General features: G+C 45.2%; 1 pseudogene; it reads right to left on the reverse strand.

Moving 5' to 3' along the window:
• Positions 1-2,859: 2,859 nt before the first annotated feature.
• LOC147957287 (uncharacterized) lies at positions 2,860-3,802 on the reverse strand (annotated as a pseudogene).
• Between the last annotated feature and the right edge of the window lie 5,378 nt (positions 3,803-9,180).

The following is a 9,180-nucleotide window of genomic DNA, read 5'->3' on the forward strand; positions in this document are numbered from 1 at the left end:
AACTACAGAGGAAGACTGGAGCGCTCAGCTGTACTTTCTCCTAATTTTTGTAGAGGAAGACCCAAGCAGCAGAGGAGGAAGACCCAGAGCGAGAGACTCATTGAAAATCTTGAAATTTTAAAATTTCTCGAGCTGGGCTGAGGTACGTATTTGGAAAGTGTTAAAAGGAAAGCATCAAAAATGGGAAATGACAGAAATAAAAACCTTTCAGTTTTACGGCATTAATTGGAATTGACAGCACCCAACATGCTTTCAACAGTGAACGGCACGCTCTGCAAAGCTCTCAGCAAACTTCCAAATCCAAAGAAAGAAAGAAACGCAGTAGTGCTGGCTGCCGCGTCCAATTAGTGCACACGACGCCGGCCAGAACACAGCTGCGCGCAGATCAGATCAAAGCCCCGAGGAAATCCTTCCCTTCCCAGTTTCAATATAATCCAGGTTTCCTGTTTCTGATGCAGACCGCCCCCACGCGACGCGATCGACGATGTACAACCTGTGCCAGCAGCGGCGATAGGCGACGCCGGCTTACACCGACCGGGGCGAGGGCCCTGACCACGGGTCAAGGTTCCATTCCACCGTTGCCGTCGGCGGCGCCGAGTTCAGCTCGCCAGAGTCCGGGTCCCGCACGCTCATCCAGGCGCAGGACGTCGCCGCAAGGACAGCCTTGGAGGACATCGCCGCCAGGGAAGCGTTGGAGCACCCCTCGTCACCTCCGCAACTACTGACAGGTGAGTATGTATGCGCCCTAGCTAGCTAGATCTTGTTTTGTTCAAGATTTTAGGGCTCCGGTTAGCGCCAGATGCATGCGCCGTGGCCGCTCCGCCCCTCGGCAGCTACTTTCCGGTGTGTACGTCTGCGCCTTAGCTAGCTAGATCATGTTTTGTTCAAGATCCTAGTTCTCCGGCTAGCGCCAGATATATGCGCCGTCGCTGCTTCTCAGTCAACTACCAAAGCAGACGTGAGACGACTCCTAAGAACCTGATCCGCCACAACTGATGGGGCTTCGTCGTGCTCGACAAGATCCTAGAAGATCGACTTGTAAATAGTACATCCAGACTCTATACATATATGTGGGTTACGTTGCCGGTTGTTTGCAGACCACCATATATATATAAGTGGTGTCAACTGTGAAAATGAAGGTTTAAGCCGTTTTGATTGCTAGCTACTCAGAGAGCGTCTAGTAGAAATGGATAGCTTATTGGCTATTGAAGATTATTCTTTTGTTTTTTCTGTTCTCTTGATTGGCCTTTACTACCTATGTAGTCATATAAATGCCCCTCATGCCAAAAATTGATTTGATTTTTTTACGTCTCTATCATGCCGCTGTGACGTTTTTATTCCTGCCACTGAGAATGCTCATGATGCTCGTTCACACATGTTTCTTCTATATTTGTGGTACTCACTAATTTATTTATATATTGCAGAAATCCATCTTTCTTACAAGTCACAGTTACGAAATTATGCTCAAGACCTACAGATAGATTTACATTTGTATAACACCACTCAGAGTGGTCCGCATCATGAACCTATCCTCAAGTCAACAGTGACCATAGATGGGCCGACATTTGGAAGTCTGCAAGAATATGCTATAAAAAAGGAGGCAGAATCGGCTGCTGCGGCAACTGCCCTAGTGGCAATACGTCAAGAAGCAAAAATATCAGAGCAAATGCTTATGGTTTGTTTCATCTAGTTTTTTTTATTCTCATGGGAGGCATTTTACTTGCACCGCCTCGCCTCTATATCAGCACTAACATCGTTTGACATTTATATGTATTAGTAGTAAACACATTCATCACCCACCTTGGATTTCAATATTCAAGAACTGAGTAAAAACGGTATTGATACACTCACTTCATTTAGTGAGAGTTGACAAACTGGATCTCTATCAAATGTTCAGCATAAAAAATAACCCATATACCTCCACACACAAAAAAACCCTGTTCTCTAAAAAATTAACCCAAACTAGCCCTTTTCCTCAATGCCAATCGGTCTGGTGTTCAACTTGGCTAGACTGCTATGACATTTTGGCTCATTAAAAACCTATGCCAGAGGTTCAAACGGCACGTAAATGGGCTGGGTATGCCCACCAACTCAAATTTTGCGACGTACATCGGCAAGTGAGTAGCATGTACTTGGATCAGTGAATGCTGATGTACAAAACCCGCATGCGCTGGAGCAATGCCACCACTGGCGTGTTCTTCAGAGCTCACATTCTGAACATGGTTGCCTTGGTCAGCGCCGACAGCAAGGGCACTCCAGCTCGAACAGAAGGAGCTCCCGTAGGAAGCCAGCACAAACATGTCCACTCACACACAGGTCGTCTTGATCCCATGTAGACTGTAGATGAAGCTCCGGTGTGTGCTCTCCGGAGGGGATGCAGCCCCTCGTTAAGTACACCCCGCTTCCTTGGGGAGCCCTCTCAAGCAGTTCTAAAATAAAACTGTACGGGTCCCGCCCATGACATACAGCAGGAGTGTGTTGACCTGTTTTAGGCCGCAGTCACATTGAATCGTTGCCACCACGGTCTAGCTGCATAGTGGATCCTGATGGTAACAAATTTTGTAAGAGGGGGACAGAAACAATCAACTGAAATTTTGCTCACACACATCAGTAGACCAAATTGAGAATTGTCAACTAAAATTGCAATGAAACCCATGGGATAATGCACACTCCATATGAGATGGCACTCAAATTTCACTCATAACATTTTTTGATGATAAACATGCATACAACACATAAACTGATGACAACAGCACATACTACTCAGTAACAGTTTTTTCTATTAAGAATAACAGTCTTCTAGCTAGCAACCACGGAGCCCTCAGCAACTCGCAGAAAAAAATATTGAATCTAACCAGGTCACCCGCAAATGGCATTTCCATCTAAAGTGGCGTTTTCAACAATATGCAGCACAACCTTAGGCTTGTTGTAGGTGTTCTTCCTGTGAATACCGATGCCATAGTTTCAGCATTTTGCCTCTTTTCTTTCTTTTTGAGGAAGGTCGGCCCTCTGTGGACACGTGGTGCTCTTGTGACATTGCTCCAGGCATATACTACAGAAGCGAGTGTGTTTGCTTGCACCGCATCCATCGGCAGCTTTCTCTTCGCACCCTGAACATCATATGGAGGCTTGTCCCTACCGATGGTTGGTCGACCTGGCTTACGCTTTCGTTCTGGAGCCTTTAGAGCGACGAAATTACCAATGTCACTACCTTTAGCGTCGCTCCCACACCTGCTGGAGGGTGCCCTCACTGAATCGGTTCCTTATCTTTCCCCTTGTCTTGATTCAGTCTTCTAGCTCCATTCCATCCCGCAACAGTGGCTATATATAGGTGTCAGTTTAGCCATTGCTGTCTTCAAGATATTTGCACACTCGTATGCACTTGTATTTGCATCTCCCAGCCTTACAACTTCAAGGGCATGGGTCCACATATTTGAGTGTCCGAATGTTATCGAGTTTACACAAATTTTGCCCTGAAGATGTGCCAAGTGGTCTGGCCGCATATCCCTCAATCTTTTGTCCAACGTTTCACAATGAGCTTTGCCTCTATCTAGTTTATACAAGGAAATCGCGGACCTGCAAAACACATAGTTCGTATGCTTAATTATGCTGCTCAACAATTTTTTTGATTTAGCAGGCTTGCAGCAAAAGCCTTGATCATCACAATAAATATTGTTACCTTAACAGTGTGGCAGCACAGCAAGCCTGTGTGCTCAAAATTACCACACTCACATATCAGTTCCCTGCCCTCCTCAACAACTTCGACTTTGTACACAACCCTGAACCCTGCACCACTGGTCATGTTTTTCTGGATGGTACCGCCACACAAAATAGGTTTTTCCTTTACAGATCTCATCTACCTTGTACTGCCCTGCTTCATATAGGACCTTGCGAAAATGTTCAAACATACCTCGAGTGTAGATTTCTCTAGCGAGCAACTCCAGCAGTGTGTTCATTTTCATTACTGGATATGTCTGCATGCATGGGATGCATTATTAATACTAGTAGGCGGAGGCATGGCGGCATGCCGTGCCTGTGGGGGAGCCTGTCCATGCGATTCCAATGGTTCATTTTATTGAAAGAAAAAAAGGAATAATGAATTGGGAGAGCAGTTGACCTACCATAAGTTTTTATTTATCTAGCAGTTTCATGCAGATCCAACAGATCCTGCACATTTTCGTGGATCATTACAGAAAAGCCTGGCCGTAGCAGTAGCATCAGTATATGGGGTAACTTGATGAGACTTTCCTCCACAAGTGCACAGGAAATAGAGCTTTCTGCTGGTGCTCCATAGGTGTCATCACCATCTCCACCACGCCGTCGTGCTGGTTGAGATCCCATCTACTTCGCCTCTCTTGCTTGCTGGATCAAGAAGGAGGAGACGTCATCGAGCCGCACGTGTGCTGAATGCGGAGGTGCCATCTGTTCGGCACTTGATCGGATTGGATCGTGATTGGAGCGCGAAGAGTACGACTACATCAATGCGTTATATACGCTTCCGCTTTCGTTCTACAAGGTATCTAGACACACTCCCCTCTCGTTGCTTTGCATCTCTCCAAGATTAGATGTTGGGTGTTTCGTAGGAATTTTTTTTTTATTTTCATGTAATGTTCCCCATCATCACTATTTAAAAAAAAATAGTTCCTACTAGTTCAAAAGATGAGTTTCAATTTTTATTTTTAAGAAGCCAACCAAGTAACCTGTCTTGGAAGAGATAGGGTGTAGAGGTTGAGAGTGGAAAGAAAGAAACGGATGCGAGAAAGGAGAAAAGATGAGGAAGGTGGGAGGATGAAGAAAAAAAATTCAGGCGGGAAGCGTTTTTGCGCCACACTCGTATGGTAATAAATTTAAATTACCCCAAAGGCTATCAATCCAGGTATGGTAAGGCCATAACTCGGGAAATATCGAATATGGTAATAAATTTAAATTACCACCAGGTATGGTAAGGCTATCCACATATAGTAATAGATCATATAGTAATAAATCATAATTAATCCACATATAGTAATAAATCAATCCAGGTATGGTAAGGTCATAACTCAGGAAATTTTGAATATGGTAATTATATGGTAATAAATTTAAATTACCCCAAAGGCTATCAATCCAGGTATGGTAAGGCCATAACTCGGGAAATATCGAATATGGTAATAAATTTAAATTACCACCAGGTATGGTAAGGCTATCCACGTATAGTAATAAATCATAATTAATCCACGTATAGTAATAAACCAATCCAGGTATGGTAAGGTCATAACTCAGGAAATTTTGAATATGGTAATTATATGGTAATAAATTTAAATTACCCCAAAGGCTATCAATCCAGGTATGGTAAGGCCATAACTCGGGAAATATCGAATATGTTAATAAATTTAAATTACCACCAGGTATGGTAAGGCTATCGATCCAGGTATGGCACGCCCTCACCCGATCACCTATCACAATCTCCAGCCCCACGCACGCACCAAAGAACCCACCCGGCACCAAACGCAGCTCCTCTCGATCCCCTCGAGTAAACGCCGCCGCCGTCGTGCGATCTTCCTGACACAGACGCCGTCGCCGCCTCCTTCCCACCTACGGCGTCCCCCACGTCCATGGTGACGGCGCTCGCGTCCTACACTGACCCTCCGCCTCATATAGGTTGGTCGTTGATGGAGTGGGATGTGCCGCTGCGGTTTGGGGAGGCGCAATCACGATCTGGTTGGGATCTCAGTGTGGACTCGTTCTCTGCGATGAAGGATGGCGCTGCCTCCCTTGCAAATGGGATCGGAGGAAGGGGCTCTACGTCGTGAATGTCGGCGAGGCAGCGGCCGAAGGTGAGCCCGACGGTGAGCACGGGTGTTCGTCCCATGAAATAGGCGGCCACGGAGGGCGGATCTGAGGCCACCCCAATCGCCAGTGGCCCTTCCTCCCATCGCTCATCGCCTCCATTCTCTCTCTCCTCTAAATCTTTGTTGCCCCTGCCTGATTCTGGCCGACGCCATCCGGCTCTCGCATCGACCACCACCAGCACGGCTGCGGACGAGGCGCAACCGCAGACGCCGCCGCCGCCATCCTCATCCACCTCCTCCACCATCCTTCCCAGCCGTCGTCGGGGGCACCCGTCATCTGTGCTCTAGCCCACCCGCTCCCTCCTATCCCCTCCCCTTGCCTGCCAGCCCCGTGATCCATCGCACAGATGGCAGGTACTACAGGGACCTCCTCCCCAGTGGATCCGGCCTCCTCTGATGGAGATCCATCCTGGGCACTGCCTTATTCTCATGCGTGCACGTCTATATCAACGTCTCGTTCCACCTCACCTGAGCCTTTACCTTCCCACCTCTGCTTCAGATCCACATCACTTTGCAAGGTATGTGCTTGATTGTTCCGAACTGGATCGATGGATTGTGCAAGGTACTTTGGGTGTCGTCATTGACGGCAATTGTCACGCCATGCTACCATCGGAGGGGTCCCTCATCGATGATTAGGGTCTTCCGAACTGCACGAGCTCCATTGAGAAGGATGTTTTAATTCTGGTTTTGCCTACATGCTTTCTTTGCCTGTATCTACTTAGCTAATGTCTTCTTATAGATAGTAGCTGCTGAAGTGGTGATCAAAGTTGTTCACTATAAGGAAACAACCATGATAACAAAAGTGTATATTCCCTGACCTTTGACCTGAAGTACTTTTTCATTAGAAACTTGCAACAGCCAGGCATTGAAATTAGCAACAGCTTCGTACGTACTGAACTAATTTGCAGCAACACGTACTGAACTAAGTTAGGTTATGCTCATCGTTCCAACATGCTTAGTGATAACCACCTAGCAAGCTGATCAAACATGAAAAAATTGAAGTGCTACTGCTAATCGTACTATTATGAATGTGAAAATCTATTTAATTGGCTCTTCTCTAATTGTACACTTGCATAAATCTCAGATCTTGCAAATTACAGTATAACCATAAAAGTCATGCTTTGACTCCTATAGGGCCTTTTGCACTTTAATATGACCAATGATTTGCCTTAATATCACAGATTGTATTACTACCTTTCTAAGTGAATGACATTCAAGAAGGTCATTAAATAAAACCAAGAAATCCATAGTGCCAGTGATCCAAAAATCATAGGGCCTGGATATAGCTCTAGTAGACGTATGCGGCTTGCGCATCGAGCTTGGTCGTCTCGAGAATGGAGATAGGCGAGTTGTAGACCAAGAGCTGGTACGGAGATAGGCGAGTTGTAGACAAGAGCTGCTGGGCAGCAAGAAACGCATGCACACCAAAGAACAAATCTGAGTCACATGCCTACTTCTATTGGTTTCTACAAAGAGCGGCTAGCTTAGATCTTAGACCAGTCGGTCACTGTCGAGGTCGCCAAGGTGATCTTATAGCACCGCCGTGGGGATTTCTCATGATTTTATGTAGGCAAGCCGCAAGCGGTGGTGGTGATTGGCTGGGTGGTGTCGCTGCCTTGGGAAGAGACGAAGTGATGGTAAAAGTAAGCAGGATCCGATGATTCTTCCGTGGGGATAGCCAAAGTCAAGATGTCGACTACAGACTCGTCGCAGACTTGCAGTGAACCTGGATGCGGCGAGCCTGATTTGTGGATCGATGGCGGGTCTTGACTTTGTTAGGCTGGGATTGGATGGTTGCGGAGGGTGGTGTGCTTGGTTGGGTTCCCATGGAAGAATGTGGCCTCCTCGTGGATCTGGTCATGCCCATCCTAGAGAACATTGTGTCCCTAGCTCCCTCGAGGAGCAAGGACAGTGCAAGCGGCAGCAGGGGGTAGGGGTAGATGTGGGGAGGGATGTCGGCGGCTGCTCGAGGTCATCATGATGAAACCCTTGACGTCCCATCTTTATCAATGGAAGTGGAAGAGAACGAAGTCGAGATTGGATACGAGTTTGAGTTCTTTTTGGCACCGATCGGTTCCCCACTTTAGAGATGTATTTTTTTTGCGTGCGAGCAAACAGTGGGTTGATTCTAAAAGGGATAGGCACTTTTCAACAGAAGTGCATGACGGACCAAAAATATGACCTCATTTTATTCGTTTGATAGATATCGTATTATTCGTTGTTGTTCGTTCGGTGAAATTTCCTAATATTTGATTATTGTGTTTCTAATTAGAGCACCCCATAATCACCCAATATGAGGGGATGATAAATGAAAGATACTGATTGTAAATTTTGAAGAGCCCGTGGCAACGCACGGGCGTTATACTAGTATATATAGTGGGCTCAACTGTTAAATGGAGGTTTAAGCCGTTTTGATATAACGCGTGTAGCTCCCCCACTAGTAGAAAACGGAGCTTTAAAACCGGTTCGTAAGGGCCTTTAGTGTCGGTTCCATCCCCCCCCTTTAATACCGGTTCGACACAAACCGGCGCTAAAGTGCCACCACGTGGCGTGAGCTCGTGCCCTGGTATGGGGGATTTTTTTTGGATTTTTTGGTAAAAAAATTTGATTTTTTTATTTTTATTTTTTCTGAATTATTTGATGATTTAGTCTCTAATCACCTCTCTTAACTGCTCAAGTGTGGATCACTCATTCCAAATCGCCTAACTTTCCGGCCGGTCACCCATCCTCTCACCCCCCAGCCTGAGCACGCTTAACTTCGAAGTTCTATTCCCCCTACATTCTAAGTCTACACTTGTTGTTTTCCTGACAAATGTAAACTATCAATCCTATTAACCCTTAGCAGTTTAGCTTGAGCATTAGGTCACACGTTTCACCGTTTGAGTTTGAAACTATTATTCTAAAAAACAGTAATTATTTAGTAACACTAATATTTCTTGAATAAGTTTGACCATAGTTTGACCACAGTTTGACCATATTTTGAGTAGATTTGACCAAAATTCAAAAAATTGAAATAATTACTTAGTAACACTAATATTCTTGAATAATTACGTAGTAACATTAATACTTCTTGAATAAGTAGTTTGACCAGATTTAACCAATTTTTTTAAAAAAACTGAAATTTGACCATATCTTTTTTTCCTTTTGGAATTTGAGGATTCTAAAAAATTGCAAACAGGCCGTAGGCGGTCTCCATTGGATGCGGATTTTCGTGCTGAATTTTCTGATATATTATACGTTTTTTTCAACATCGTATGCAAAAGTTATAGCTGTTTTACATTTTCCCTATACTTTTTGCAAAACATGTCCAGTTTTAAGTTTTCAAATTTTCCTAACTAGTAGATGTAGTAAT

Source organism: Triticum urartu, chromosome 7A (genome assembly GCF_056163025.1).
Source record: "Triticum urartu cultivar PI428250 chromosome 7A, HENAU_Tu73, whole genome shotgun sequence".
Classification (NCBI taxonomy): Eukaryota; Viridiplantae; Streptophyta; class Magnoliopsida; order Poales; family Poaceae; genus Triticum; species Triticum urartu.